General features: G+C 36.2%; 1 pseudogene; it reads left to right on the forward strand.

Annotated features, from left to right (window-relative positions):
• Positions 1–16,319: 16,319 nt before the first annotated feature.
• LOC116887737 lies at positions 16,320–16,434 on the forward strand (annotated as a pseudogene).
• The last annotated feature ends 564 nt before the right edge of the window (positions 16,435–16,998 follow it).

Here is a 16,998-nt window from a genome sequence, read left to right on the forward strand (position 1 = left end):
TGGGGACCGAACCCAGGGCCTTGCGCTTGCTAGGCAAGCGCTCTACCACTGAGCTAAATCCCCAACCCCGCTATCTTTATTTTTGCTCTAACTAGGAATGACTCTTTTTCCCTTCAGTAAGTTCTCAGTCTGTGGCTTTTCCTACTGATCAGCTCACTGAGTGTTTTTGCCAGCAGCCTAACCACTGAATAACTCTGGGAATCAAGCAGCATCCCCTCCTATAAAGCCCAGAGGTTCCTCTGGACTTTTCTTGCTTTGTTCCTCCTTTCTGGAAAGGTTCATGTAATCACAGCCAATTACTTTCCAGTATCCACTGACAAGCCATAAATAGTCCTCTTTCAGGGAGACATATACCTTGATCATATTTGTGCCATAAAATGAATGATTTATTTGATATGCAGGTATTTTCTGGGCTTACATTTTCATCATATCAGAGGTTTCCTCAGTCAACTGTTCTGTTCTCCATATATCCTAGGACCTTAATTAAAATTTACTATGCCTCACATTCCCTTCAGCTTGTAAATTCTTTGTTTTCTCTCAGACATCACACACATGAACATACGCATATATACAAACAAGCACACACAAAAACTATATAGTAAACGTTAAACTGAATAAATTAATTAATTTTTTCCCCAGAGCTGAGGACCGAACTCAGGGCCTCTCGCTTGCTAGCACTCTACGATTGAGCTAAATCCCCAACCCTATGAATTAATTTTATTAAGATGTTTGTGTATATTATACTCTAATTGATTAGTTTCTACACTTTTGTTACTATTTTATATTTGTATTGTCACCAAAGAACTTTAAATATATTAGCTCTTTTATTGTTGTTTGTTTCTCTGAATATTTCAGGAATTCAAAATAGTACTTTTATAAATTCTGATAATCTTTTCCATTAGTGTACATCTAAGATACATTCCAATCTATTAATTTCACCTATTTTTTAAAATTTCAGATCTACAGGGAACACTCAATGTCCCTTGAAGTTCAAATTTACTTCAATGATAGACAAAATGACTCTATCTGCAGGAGGTGTCCAGAGCTGTCATTGATCATGCAAGTGCAAACAAGGGTCTCCATCTAGGCTCCAGACAGAGAAAACAAGGGCGCTACAGAAATCTGAGAGGATGCTGACATGTAGTTACATAGACGGTTGTGTATAGATGAGTTTCTACCACTTTCCTTGTCTACATTAGAATCACAGCATTGTGATGAAATGTAATATAATATTCAAATCAAACATACAAATCATTTAGGTAAGATATCCACAAAGTTAATATTGATCTATATGATTGAATGATTGCATAATCAGAAATGGAATGTAAAAGGACATAAATATAGTATGTAAATTCATACACACACGCATAAATATATACATATATACATATATATGTATGTATATAAAACATCTGCAGTGTTCAGAATAACGGAACTCAGAAAATAATTGTATTTTTACTAACTCACATTGTTTCTAGCTCACTCCATCCCCCAATTTTGTTACAAAAATACTTTTGATTACCTATTTACTTCTCCAGAGTTTTAAAATAATGCTTTTCATGGAATAATTAAATTTCCTATTACTCATTAGGTGTGGCACACAAGAGGCTGAGAAGGCTTAAGTTTAAATTCACTCAGAACAATGTAGAAAGGAGCAGGCTAGCCTGAGGGTATTCATAAAACATTAAATGTCATCCAGGGCTATGTAGTGAGACAATATACCAAATAGAAAATTAACACAGTTGATTTTTTCCCAGAAAAAAAATTACCCTTTAACAATTGTAGATAATACTATGAATAGCTTACATTATTCTAGTTATAGGAAGCAGAGCAGATTAATTGAGAACCAAGCACTGCTGAGACATTTAAAGATACCAAATCCTCATATAAATAAACAGTTTGATATAAAAACATAGTAAACATTCTCAGCATGAACTTAAATATTTCTATAAGCTTTCTGAAACCAATAATGTAACAGATATTCTCTATAGTTTCGTTTTTCTAGTTGAACTGATATTCTAATTAAAATGAAATCTGTTGTTATAAGTCCCTACAGATGTATGAGAAGTTTACAGCCTAAGAAGAACCATAAAGAAAACCTGAATACTACTACAATAAAAATAAATGCTGGTTTCTAGTTAATTAAAATGAAAGTCATGAAGACATCTCTGGGAGACACACCAGGTACAGACTACACCAAATCTAGTCTTCTCCCCAGACTTTATATTTTCAAATTTACTAGTCAAAATTTAATTTTATATTAAATTTGAGTGAAAAATGCTGCTAAAACATACCAACATTCATTTAAGACTCTAAATTTTTAATTGTTGTATATCTTCTTTTGTTTTGGTTTGTGTTTTTCTCATGGAGGTGTTTTTAAATCACAGCAAACAATCCATCTTGATGTGAGCAATCAGCAAGCAAAAGAAAAGATGAATGGATTAGCCCAAGACCCAGAAGCGAGTAATTTAAAGTGAAGCATTTGTGGCTATTCAAATTGCAAATGTGCTCTTATCCATGTCTCTTGTGATATTTTTTGGTAGATTTGAATAAATGCTGAGAACAGCTTCCTGTTCTCACCACCACTGTCAACACTGTGCTATGAGGAATTTCTCCTGCTGCATAGGAATTCATTTCGGTTCTCTCTAAAATGTTCACATTTTTAATAGTGAGGATCTCTGTTTACTTGGTGGTAGATATGATAATTTCTATAAGAAGGTAACAACCATCCAGGTAAACCTTAAGATGGTACAGAGTCCTTAAAATGACACGTATCATGCCTAGATATTATAGTGGAATTTGGGCTTCTGTTGAGCAGTTGAGCCTCAGAAAAGGTCATTCACCAACAATCATTTTTACATTGAATTTTAAATCTGTAGTTCCTAAATATTTGAAAGATATTGTGTGTCAGTCCTATCATTGCCCTTTCCTTTATGATACAATATGTCAAATCAGTTTTTCCAAAATTTTGTAGTTACTTTTTTATTATTATTACTACTGGATATTTTCTTTACTTACATTTCAAAAGTTATCCCCTTTTGTGATTTCCCTCTGGAATCTCCTTCCTCCCACACCTTGCCTCTATGAGAGTATTCCCCCACCCACCCACCCACTCCTTACCATCTCCCTGCCCTGACATTCCCCTACACAAGGGTATTGAGCAGTCACAGAGCCAAGGGCCTCTCCTGTCACTGATGCTTGATAAGGCCATCCTCTGCTACATATGTGGCTGGAGGCATGGCTCCGTTCATGTGTAATCTTTGGTTGGTGGTTTAGATTCTGGGAGCTCTGGAGGGTCTTGTTAGTTGATATTGTTGTTCTTCCTATGGGTTGAAAACCCGTTCAGCTCCTTCAGTCCTTTTTCTAACTCTTCCATTGGTGTCCCCATTGTCAATCCAATGGTTGGTTGAGAGCATTTGTCTCTGTATTTCTCAGGCTCTGGCAGAGCCTTTTAGGAGACAGCTATATCTGGCTCCTGTCAGCATGCACCTCTTGGCATCACCAATATTGTCTGGGTGTGGTGACAGTATATGGGATGGATCTCCAGGCAGTATCATCTCTGTATGACCTTTCCCTCAATCTCTGCTCCACACATTGTCTCTGTATTTCCTCCTGTGGATATTTTGTTCTCCCTTCTAAGAAGGACTGAAGCATCTACTCTTTGGTCTTCCAACTTCTTGAGCTTCATTTGGTCTGTGGATTATATCTTGAGTATTGTGAGCTTTTGGGCTAATATCCACTTATCAGTGAGTATGTACCATGTATGTTCTCTTGTGATTGGGTTACCTCATTCAGGATGATATTTTCTAGTTCCATACATTTGCCTAAGAATTTCATGAAATCACTGTTTTTAATAGCTGAATAGTATACTCCATTGTGTAAATGTAGCACATTTTCTGTATTCATTCCCCTGTTGAAGGACATCTGGTTCTTTCCAGCTTCTGACTATTATAAATAAGGCTGGTATGAACATAGTGAAGCATGTTTCCTTCTTATATGTAGAACCATATCTTTGGTATATGCCCGGGAATGATATAGTTTTGTACAAGGTGATAAGAATGGATCTATTTGCATTCTTATACACGCTGACTACCAGTTGAATGAGCACCATTTGTTGAAAATGCTGTGTTTTTTCCACTGGTTGGTTTTAACTCCTTTGTCAAAAATCATGTGACCATAAGTGTGGGTTTATTTCTGGGTCTTCAATTCTATCCCATTGATCTACCTGCCTGTCTCTGTACCAATACTACACAGTTGCTTTTGTTTCTTTCTTTCTTTCTTTGTTTATTTTTAATCACCATTGCTCTGTAATACAGCTTGAGGTTGGGGATCGTGATTCCCCCATTAGTTCTTTTATTGTTGAGAATAATTTTCACTATTCTGGGTCTTTTGATATTCCAAGTGAATCTGCAAATTGTTCTTTCCAACTCTATGAAGAATCGAGTTGGAATTCTGATGGAGATAGCTGTTAAATGTATATTGTCATTACCACTAGCTGGCATAACTATAGAGACAAATTTGTTCAAGCATATTCCTTGATTTTTGTTGGACAATATGTGTAGAAGTTTGGTTTAGAAAAATAATAATAGCAGTTTATCATCAATGTTGTTTTGTTGAATTTTTAAATTGAGACTTGCTACAAAAATAATCCTTAGAAAAAGCTGTTAACTTGGATTATTCGTATCCCAACAGAAGTCCATGAATACTGACCCAAAGCCTTCATTTGCCTTGTTTCAGGCAGTATGCTTTGTAGGAGAAAATTTTCCCATCATCCACACACTACCAGCTAACTCTGTCTATGATTCATTTATATCTATCCAGCTAGAACACCATGATTCAGTTCAGTTCTAAGATAGCCCAAAGCAATTACTTTGCTATGCTGGGCTGTGGATGATAAAGCAAAACTACTTTAAGATAGGATAAAGGTAGAGATCAATACCTGAAATTGTCCCACAGTGTCTTCAACCACACTCATCATCCACACTCACATATGTGCACAAATGCCCTTGTACATTAACATCTTCCAAATTAAGCTTAGAAATCAAATTTAAAAAATGAAAGATCCTAAATCAGCAACTCATGTAGGACCAAGATGTTCTTTTAAGAGTTGAGTGAGTCTTTCTGCCTACTCTAGATCTGCTCTCTCTTCTCTAATGCAAGTGGTATTATGGTTTCTGAGATGTAAAAAGAGGAGAAGAGGGAACAGTGACATAAAACAATAATACTCTACTTTTTGTTGCCCCTTTAGGCCTCTTCATAAGGCTTTCTAGAGTAGGTGGGCAGCAGCGTTATTTTAGGAAAACTTTTATCATAAACAAGCTAGACGATTAGTTGCACAAATTAGTTTAAGTGCCTTCAAAAAAAACCTGGCATTTCCATTTCTCTGTTTCACAGCTTACCAAAACTATTTTTCTAGAGTGTACTTTAGTGTTCTTTTGATCTATGCTCTTTATATCCAGTATTTTCCATAAATTAGAGATGAAACCCAAAAATAAAGTTTACAGTAATATCATTATTTGAAAAGGAAATGTCCATTATGTGCTTCTACATAGTATATTTGGTATCCAGATGAAGACACTGAGGAGTTTATGGAACCCCTGTTTGAAGATGCATGCCATTGTGAGTGAAATGTAAAATTTTATACCTTGGTCTTCATTTTCCTTCCTTTCTATGCCTCCAGACTGCCAACACAGCATGACAATCTGGCCTCATACTTCTGGTGCTATGCCCTTCCTACCAAGATGGAGTATATCTTTATCTCTTAAGTTGCTTGAATCAGACTACTTCATCATCACATCAACACTTAGCAAAATGTTTGAACTGAAGAAATGACTAGCATCTTTAAATAAGATTAAGGGTTAATTAAACCTGATACTTTATGAACACATGCAGTTGTCACTCCATTTGGAGGAAGCCTACCAGACTTGACTCATGCTTTACAAAATATCTAAGGCTAAATTAATTTAAAAATTGAAAATTGAGCCATTCCTTGACTTTTGTGTCTGTTTTATAAAAGTGATTCTCCTAAATTATTATCCTATCTAGAAGATACATTTTGTACATATAAATGAACACAATTTTAAAGATCTTGTGATCATATTAGTGACAACTAAATAAATGACTTCCTTAAAGCAACCAAGATGAATACATGGAATTTGTATAGTATAATTACATTTATAGATGTAAAAGTTAAATAACACCAAGTAACTGAATGTTCTTTGCCTTAGAACCTAATACTTGCCCTCAAACAATAATATTTTATTTGAAAAAAAAGTGCTTGAGCCTCTTTAATAAGTGAGGAGTTGAATTTCAAACTAGTTTTTGCATTTTTTTACCTCTATGAAGAAGAGAATAGAATGCTTCTGTCTAAACCAGATGACATACAACACAGAACTCAAAGAAATGAAAATTGTCTAGTCCAGCTTTTTTTATCTTTTTAATTTTCCCTAAGTCACGGAGACATTGGTCAGAGAGCAGTATGCTTGTCCAGAGCTTTTCAATATCATTTAAACTGAATTCCCAGGGTATATTCTATTGTGTTAGCCTCCTGAAATAGGCCATTAGTAGATTAATTTATGGAAGAAAGTTTCTGTAAAAAGACCTCCATACTGAAGCATTAACAAGATTTGCTGAGTACTCATAAGTAATAGATTTAAGGTCAAGGAAACAGACTTTTTGTATTATGTACTGTGCGGAACTTTATTTCATCAGTTCTTTGTTCTCTATGTGAAATTCTTTAAAACATTTTGAGCAATTTCTTAAAACCATTTATTAAATTTAGATATAATAGAATCTTACAAAGCTTTGTGTCTTTTTTGTTCTTTATGGTAAAATTCAAAATCTCTAATTAGCATTGTCTGCTAAAATGTAATTCAATAAAGATCAAAAAAGTTCCTGACATTTCAATGTGGCTTTTTCTTTATTTCCTGGTCATTCTCTAAAAATAATTCATTATAATTATGAACTTAATGTACATTTTAATATATATTTGACCTTGAAATAACACCTGCAAAGAAACAAAAAGTCAGTTATTTTACATGAATGTTTCTCATATGTTGAAATGTTTATATAACTTTATTTACCTAGTTGACTATTAATCACCCATTTAACCAATTTTTCTGTGATATAAATAGATTTTATTGAGCAAAGAAAACATGTGTCTTGCCTTATTTCAGTGGGAAAGCTAAATATAAATGGACACAGAACACCAGTGCCTAAATCTAATGTGGCCAGCTATGTGAAGCAAGGCATGCTGAACCAATGGGTCTTTACAGAAATTATGTATTATTCTTTGATAGGCGATTTGGGAAGAGTCATAATGAATTATTGTTAATGGAAATTTCATAGACAAGTAGGTGAATAAGCAAAAATATAGCCAGAAGACATGGTAATGGGAACATGTACTGAGCTAGGAAGATATATAACATTCTAAATCATTGTGAAGTCAGTCAGCACAATAGAAAAATAGATAACGTGTGTGTGTGTGTGTGTGTGTGTGTGTGTGTGTGTGTGTGTGTTTACAGAAAAATTTAGGAAACACCCAAGGTGTGCAATTACTTATTATGAAATAATAGGCCACTAAGAAAACCTTTAACTGGAGCTGAAGATAAGAGTAGAAATTCATTTTGCCAAGACCATGAGAACTGTTTCATAGAAATTTGAGCTAAGCATAGACTAAATATAAAAATAGAAACATTTGATCAAGAAATGACTGCAATAATGTGAATGAAGGTGCTGGACTTCATGCTGGAAGAACCTCCATAAAGAAAAGAGAAAGGTAAAAAATGTGTCTGATTCTTACAAAACAAAACATGCCTAATTAGGAAGCAAATAACATGCAATGTAAGGATTATGATGATTTCTAGGGTCAGAGGATGGTAAGATGGCAAGGTACAGTCTTAGATCAGAAGTACGCTAAGATATGTAAACATCTGAAAATATAAACAGAGAATATAAAAAGAGCATTTAAAAATCCGTCATCTGGGGAAAATATTCAGGTGTGTGTGGTGGGGAGGGGGGTTGTTGTGTGGAGACAGGACTGAAGTCCTGAGGGCCAGCAGAAATAATGGAAACAAGCCACTTAAGGAGGTAAGAGGTTAGGGGACCCTCTAGAATGTACCAGAGACCTGGTAGGTAAGAGACTTTCAGAACACAAAGGGAGGGACCTTGGATGAAGTACTCTACAGTGGGGAGGGGGAACTTATAGAGTCCACCTCCAGTAGAGGGACAGGACATCAAGTAAAAGATGGGGTTGCCATCCCACAGTCAAAAACTCTGACCCAGAATAGAGAGGAACACGAGAGAAGAACAGGCCTCCTCCAGCTCAAGGGGAGGCCCTGGTGCCTGGTTACTGATGCTGTGGTGTGCTTGCAGACAGGAGCCTAGCATGGCTGCCCTCCAAGCGGCCCAAGAAGCAGCTGAGAAAGACAGTTAAGGATACTAGCACTCAACCAATGGATAGAAGCCAGGGACCCTTGTGGTGGAATTGAGAAAAAGAGGAAAGAAGCTGAGGAAGAGTGCGGTCCTGTGGGAAGATCAGTCTCAACTGACCTGGACCCCCAAGATCTCTCAGACACTAAGCTACCAACCAGGCAACATATACCTGACACAGTTGATATGAGGCCCCCAACACATATATAGCAGATCGCTACCTGGTTTAGCCTCAGTGATAGAAGGTGCACATAACCCTTGAGAGACTTGAGGCCTCAGGGAGTGGAGAGGTCTGGTTCTATAGGTGTGTGTTTGGGGGTGGGGGTATATCCTCTTGGAGACAGGAAGGAGTAGGTATGGGATGGGGAGCAGTCAGGGGGCATACCAGGAATGGGGTTAAAGACTCGATTGTAAAAAAGGATTAAAGATTAAAATAAAACAAATCAACAACAGTAATAGCAAGAATAGCAGCAACAACTACAACAACAACAACACAAACACAAACACACACACACACACACACACACACACACTCAAATCCATCAGATCAGCTGGGCCCAGGTTAGAGATAAAATGACTCATTGCTGTGTGACTGAACCTATTTAATAAACAGATACATAAAATTTCAGATATAAGGGGTGGCAATTCTCCAAGGTTGAGTAAAGTGTGAGGACCTGTATCTTCTCTGTTCCTTCTCAAGTTCACTTTCTCCTTATCACTTTCATCTTGTTTATTCTTCTGCAAATCTTATCTCAGCCTCTGGTGATAAATGCAAATTATCCTAAGATTTCTACCTCAGGAGTGTGTCACTCCATCTTTGACATGGTAGGAGTCACCAGTTTTGCTGAAATTTCTTCTTATTTCTCTTTCTGAAGAATAAAGGTGGGTCTCCCAATGTACTGTGAAGGTCTGTTTCTTCAAGTAAAATTTGGTAAATTTATCTCAGGGTTCAATTTGTGTCAGTAGAGCTCTGTAAACTTCTTGGATATAGAATTGGCTTAATAAATTGTTTATTCTCTGGCATATAACATATAGAATGTCTAAATCATGATATGCAGGTGGGCAAATTATGGTGTTAGAACCACAAAATATTCCTAAAAGTTGCATATGAAAATGTCTAGCAATAACCAACACATTCAGCAAACTGGTAGGATACAGAATCGACTTACAAAAAGCATTTCCTTACAACAAACACCCTGAGAAAGAGTTCACAGAAAGTCAACTATCCAAATTAACCTGAGTATAAAGTATCTACTTGTAGGATGATGTCACAGGTGAGGCAGGCACAAGATAGAAGGAGGCCTGTCATTGGATGAGAAGGAAGGATGAGCGGGATAGAAGTTTGAAGGAAGAGGAGGTGACTAGGAGAGAAAGGAAGAGTCAGGAGGGAGAGAGGAGAGAGAGAGAAGCTGTGGCAGGACAATGGAGGCTGACGTTAAGATTCCGCTCTGTGTATTTACAGGTTGTTATTAATGTTCCTAAGCAATGGATGGTACCGGACTTTGTATGGTTAGGTGGGCAATTATATCTTATCCATTGAATCTAAGGTTACTGTGTTGTGTGTTCTTTTATGTGACAGTTTGAGTGTAAGAAAGTGTGCGGTAGCAGGAGACACTGGGCCGCCTAGGATTTGGGATGTGTTTCTGCCAAGATATCTAGCAGACATCTTGGGGCACTGCAGTGCTGGACCTAGCAGGATAAAAGACACCTTACTTTTGTTTTTTTTTGTTTTGTTTTGTTTTGTTTTGTTTTGTTTTGTTTTTTACAACAACATCTACTATTAAACTTAACCAAAGACAGTAAAGACCTATACAATGAAAATGTTTTTTCTTTTTTCTTTTTTCTTTCTTCCTTTCTTCCTTTCTTTCTTTCTTTCTTTCTTCCTTTCTTTCTTTTTCTTTCTTTCTTTCTTTCTTTTTTCTTTCTTCCTTCCTTCCTTCCTTCCTTCCTTCCTTCCTTTCTTTCTTTCTTTCTTTCTTTCTTTCTTTCTTTCTTTTATTTTTTCATTTATTTATGTGTTCACTTTACATCCAGGTCACTGCTTTCCCCACTCCAGGTTTCCATCTCACACAGTCACTCCCCCATTCACTTCTCCTTACTCCTCTGAGAGGGTGGACACCTCCCCTCCGTCTGTATCTCCCCACCCCAACTCTCTTCCACTGATGCCAGTCAAGGCAGCACAGCCAGAAGAATGTATTCCACAGACAAGCAACAGCACGAGGGTTAAACACTGGCTCTACCTTCTCAGGAATCACAAGAAGATGGAGCTGCACATGAGGTAATATGTGTGTGGGCCCTACGTCCAGCCTGTGTATGAACTTTGGTTGGTGGTTCAGTCTCTGAGAGCCTCCTAGGAATCAAGTTAGTTGACACTGTTGGTCTTTCTTTTTCTATGTTTCAGTTGAGGAACATCTAGATTGTTTCCTGTTTCTGGGTATTACAAATAAAGCTGCTATGAACACAGTTGAGGAAAAGTCTTTGTGGGATGGTAGAGCATCTTTTGGGTATATATCCAGGGTGGTAGTGCTGGGTTTGGAGCAGAACTATTCCTAGTTTTCTAAAAGATGACCAAATTGCTGTTAAAAGTGCTTTTACAAGTTTGTGGTCCCACCAGCAATGGAGGGGTGTTCCTCTTGCTCCACATCCTCACCAGCATCTATTGTCATTTGAGTCTTTATTTTTAGCTATTCTGAAGAATGTAAGATGGAATTTCAGAATCATTTCAATTTTCTGTTTAGCTCTGTACTCCATTTTTAATTGAATTATTTGTGTTGTTGGAGTTTAACTTCTTGAGTTCTTTATAAAATTTTGAGATTAGTCCTCTGTCAGATGTAATTTTGGTAAAGAACCATTCCCAATGTGTAGGCTGCTATCTTGTCCTATTGACAGTGTCCTTTGTCTTACAGAAGCCTTTCAGTTTCATTAGGATCCATTTATTAACTGTTGATCGTAGACCCTGAGCCATCAGTGTTCTGTTCACAAATTGTCTCCAGTACCATTAAGTCCAAGGCTATACCTCGCTATCTCTCCTATTTGATTTATTTTACATTAAGGTCTTTGATTCACTTGGATTTAATCTTGTACAGGGTGATAGACATGGATCTATTTGCAATCTTCTACAGGCAGGCATCCAGTTAGGCCAGTACTACTTGTTGAAATTCTTTCCATTGAATGGTTTTGCCTTCTTTGTCAAAAATCAAGTACCTATAAATATATGGGTTTATTTCAGTGTCTTCTATTACATTCATTGATCAACCTGCCACTTCCTGAGCCAGTACCATGCAGTTTGTATTGCTATTGCTCTGGATTACAATTTAAGGTCAGGAATGGTGATTGTTTTATTGTTTAGGATTGTTTTAACTATCCTGTTTTTTATGGGTTTTTCCATATGAAGTGGAGAATTATTCTGTCAGTATGAGAAAAAAATTGCATTGGAATTGTGACGGGAACTGCATTCAATCTGTAAATTGCTTTTGCTAAGATGGCCATTTTCACTATGGTAATCCTACCAATTCATGAGCTTGGGAAATCTTTCCATGATCTGATATATTCCTCAAATTTTATCTTCAGTGACTTGAAGTTCTTTTTATATAGGTCTTCCACCTGTTTGGTTAGACTACACCAATATATTTTACATATTTATAGCTATTGTAAAGGGTCTTGTTTTTCTATTTTATTTCTCTGTGAATTTATTATTTGTATAAAGAAGGGCTACTTGCTTTTTTTGTTTGCTTTTATTATGTTTATGTATGTGCCTTGTTTCCCTGATCTCTCTAATACTTTTAATATGAAGTTGTTTGGGATTTTGTCAAAGTTTTTTCAGCATCAATGGGGTGATTCTGTGATTTTTTTTCTTTCAGTTTTTTTTATATGGTGGATTACATTGATGGATTTCAGAATCTTGAGCCATTCTTGCATTCCTGAAATAAAGCCTACTTTGATGTTTTTTTGATATATTCCTTGATTCAATGTGTGAGAATTGTACAGTCTTCCTTCTGTTTCCATTTGTAAAACAGTTTGAGGAGTATTGGTAGTAGCTCTTCTTTGAAGGTCTGGTAGAATTCCAGTTAAAACTATCTGAATGGCCTTGGGTTTTTCTTGTTGTTTTTGTGACACTTTTAATGACTACTTAAATTTCTTTTGTGATTATAGAACTGTTTAAATAGGTTATCTTTTCTTGATTGAATTTGGTAAATTGTATTTATCTAGGAATTCATTCATTTCACTAATATTATCAAATTTTTAGAACACAAACTTTTGCAGTTAGGCCTAATGAATCTTTGAATTTCCTGAGTGTCAGTTGTTATGTCTCTCTTTTCCTTTCTGATTTTATTTGGATACTATCTCTCTGTCTTTCTGTTATTTTAGCTAATAGTTTGTCTATGTTGTTGATTTTCTCAAAGAACCAGTCCTTGTTTTCCTTGATTCTTTGAATTGTTTTCTTTGTTTCTAGTTTATTGATGTCTGCCCTAATTTGATCATTTCTTGCCTTCTACTCTACTTTAGTGTATTTGTTCCTTTCTTTTTTCTCCTAAAGGTTTCAGGAGTAATTTTAAATTGCTCATGTGAGAATTTTCTAATTTCTTTATGGAGACAGTGTTATGTACTTTTCTTTTAGCAGTGTTTTCATGTGTCCCATAAATTTGGGTATGTTGTGCCTTCCTTTTCATTGTACTCTAGAAAGCCTTTGTTTCTTTATTTCTTCCTAGGTGCAGACATCATTGAGTAGAGAGTTGTTCAGTTTTCATGAGAATGTGGGCTTTCTAGTCTTTCTGTTGTTGTTGAAGTTCAGTGTTAACCCATAGTGGTCTGATAATGTATGAGGTGTTATTTTGTACTGTTTGTTTGTTTGTTTGTTGCTTGTTGTATCTGTTGAGGATTGTTTTGTGACTGATTATAAGGTCAATTTTGTATAAGGATCTGTGAGGTCTGAGAAGGCGTATTTTTTTTTTTCAGTTTGGGTGAAGTCTATTAGGCCCAATCAATTCAAATATCTGTTAGTTTCATTATGTCAGCTTAGTTTTTTTCTGTATGAGCTGTCAGTTGGAGAGAGTTGGTTGTTGAAGGCTCCTACTACTATAATGTTAGGTTTTATGTCCAACTTAAGCTTTACAAATGTTATTTCTACAAGTATGGGTACCCTTGTGTTTGGTGCATAAATGTGCAGAATTGAGGTATCATCTTAGTACACTTTTGTCCTTTGATGAGTATGAAGCGTTCTTCTATTTGAAGAAAGAGAATGAAGATGATGCCAGAAGAATGAAAGAAATCACATTTTTGTATATTGGTATCATTAATATTATAAAAACACCATCTTACCAAAGTCACAGATTTAATGAAATCATTAGCAAAATCTATATAATATTCTTCTCACAAATCAAAAAAGACCTTAAAAATTATATGGTACCCCCCCAAAAAAAACCCTAGATAACCAAAGCAATCCTGGGAAATAACTCTTATGTTAAAAACCAGAGAAAATTCAACAAATCTCCATTGTCAAACTTGGGATAGGCCTCATGGAATTGGTCATTGTCCTTGGTTGCCTTCCAGAACTTGAAAATCAGACCCTATTGCTGAAGACATTATATACTTTGGACATGGAAGGTCTTTCTCAAAGGCTATATCTTCTCTAGTATTAAAAAGTGCTCTGCCAGAAGCCAAGAGTATAAAATCTAGGAGGCACTTTAGTCAGTAGCAAAGCAAAAGATCTCCAAGTGTGCAATAATAACACTTCTCTCAGGCTTAATCAACAGCTTTATATTTGGACTTAAAACCCTCTCAATAAAAAAAAAATGATGGGGTTGGGAATTTAGCTCAGTGGTAGAGCGCTTGCCTAGCAAGCACAAGGCCCTGGGTTCGGTCCCCAGCTCCGAAAAAAAAAAAAAAGAAAAAAAAATGATGTGTGGTGTTGTGGCTATTGAAGTCATAAATTCAAGAGGAAAACTTTCTATTAGAACTTTTCTAAACCAGTATAACTATTAACTGCATTTTAAATACTTACCTCATACTTTTAGGAAAGTGTAGCTCTCACCCATCATCAAGGAGGTTTCTTTATGTGATAGATGGAGACCATTATAGAAATCTAAATCTAGAAGAAAAAATTCTAAGGACATTTAACTGTGGAGTGTCTAAGAAGAGCTGATATGTGTGTGTGTGTGTGTGTGTGTGTGTGTGTGTGTGTGTGTGTGTGTGTGTGTGTGACAGACTCTGTACCTAAGGTACAGAAGACATCTGTTAAGAGGAAACAGCAGTATAAGAAATGGAGGACCAAAGACCTGAGTGGAAATGCCAACACTGATAGGATATATCTCACAAGGCCCCACCCATAGATGAAGAGCGACAGACAATTAATGGATACTGAGAAAATAATAATCAGTTCTCTTCAAGAATGAGGAGTTTATGGATGGGTTATACAAACCCAAGCCATCAGCATTAAACAAATACATATAGGAGTAAGAGTAAATGAACTCAGCAGGCGCAGTCTTTTCCTGCTCCCATATATAGGAAGAGGTCGTTGATTTGAAAGGGATGTTGGTGAACAGAGAAAGAATTTTAGGGGATTAGAGTGCGCTTAAACTAATGTAAATGACAAAACTACTCATGTAAAAAAATCTCAAGAAATATCGGAAAAATTTAAAAATTTATTGAGATTATAGAATTAAATAAATTCAGTTATTAATTTTTCAAATTTGTTAGTGCATTTATCAGCCTCTGTTGTCTCCTAATTAAGCATGAACAGAAGAGTAAGTCTTTAAGCTCATTTTTTTTAGTACTGAAAATCATCTTAAACACATATACAGTCACAATTTCGGTAGATTTATTTTGAGTCAGAGGCTAGAATTCTTTAGTGAAGATGAAGTTTCATAGGAGAGTTCATTTTTTTCTCTCTTATGGACTGACATCTCAAACTCTTTTGGATAAAGTTAGGTTGATAAATGATCAAAACTATGAAACCAAACAATAAAAGAGCTATCCTTTCATTTTTCATGTTGAAGAAGGAAACATTTAATAGAGCAACCACTGAGGAAGGCATGTAAGGTGTTTTTTTCCATTATCAAAAAAAGCTTTCACACTTACTTGTTTTTGCAAAAACCATGATGTATATAATTTCAGAACGTTTAATATCTTTGTGGCTACAATGTTTCCAGGTTGAAAATCAAGTGGTAAACTCAAATATTGGATTTAAAAATCTCTTCAAATTTGATCAAAGTTAAATCAAAAGTATCACAAGTTTTTGTATGATCAATGTTTCCTAGCAACTTAGGGCCCTGGATATTTTTATCTGAATTCATGTTCAGTTGCCTCAGACTACTTTATGATTGCTGCCTCTCTTGTCATTGTTGACTAACTCTTTTATACTTTATCTGTACTTTCTTCTTAAGAAACAATACCTGAAAGTCTTTTAAGCTGCTTAAATCCCTCCATAGAAATTCATGACCTAGTCTGAGGGTAGCTGGCGGCTTCAGTGAAAAACTATTCACTCCAAATCAAATAAAATTCTTAGGTTAGCAGGGAATGTTTCTAAACATTTTCGTGAAATTAAAAAAGTAGTTTTATTTTCATTTCATTTTCTAAAAATGAAGTAGTCCAAAATTACTTGTCTACGTATATAGATACAGATGCTAAATTATCACCCAGCTCTGTTCTTTCAATTTAATCATCACCCCTCCAAATACATAACACTTTATTTAGAGTGTTATCTGAAAATAGAGGGCAATATATATATATATATATATATATAATTCTTTAATTCTATGTCCTAAGTATGATCCAGACATAGCTTGCCCTTGGTATTATTTGATTCCTTAGAATTAGATAATTGCTGTTATTTATACCTCCTGTCTTTGCATGGCTAGTGACCTGAGCCATAAACAATCAAATTTTGCTGCATCTAGAGGCATTGTAGATGGAGTTGCTGCATCACATGGGTGTCATTAGGTGGGTGATATTTACCTGTTCAATGTGCTGAAGTATGAACGTCTGAATAATTAGTACACCAACATTTCCTGAAATACAGCAAGCCTGGGACAACCACCAGTCTGAGACCAGGCAGGCACAGACAGGTTTTCCAGGAAGGAAGCAAACAGGAGACTAGAGGAATTCTACGGGACATGGGCTCCAGGAAGAAGAAAGAAAACTCAAGACGGATGGCCACTGGGGCAGGTCAAGTGTTGAGCATACACCATATGACTACCAGACTGGTGCTGTGGGACCCAGACAGGGAAGTAGCCTGAGATGAGCATCAGTTTGTTGTTATAAAGGCCTGGGGTGTCAGACCATGCATGAAATGAGGTGCCATAAAGTACAAGTGAGACATAGCACTTGAGGTGCTATTGAAACCACTCTTAAGATGACCCCAGATACTCAGAGACCCCAGGTATCAATAAAAGGAATAAGTAAATGGGGAGGGGGGATGAAAAAGAAAGTGAAATAGAAGAATATGGGTACAGCCAAGGGAGGCAGAACTGGAGACTGGAAGGGTAGGAAGGGACAGCCTAATAAGAGTAGCCAATTATGCCACCTCGGATCATGCTGGGGTCTTGGCCTGTGCTGGCAGCAGGGGCCACA

Source organism: Rattus rattus, chromosome 18, assembly GCF_011064425.1.
Source record: "Rattus rattus isolate New Zealand chromosome 18, Rrattus_CSIRO_v1, whole genome shotgun sequence".
Lineage (NCBI taxonomy): Eukaryota > Metazoa > Chordata > Mammalia > Rodentia > Muridae > Rattus > Rattus rattus.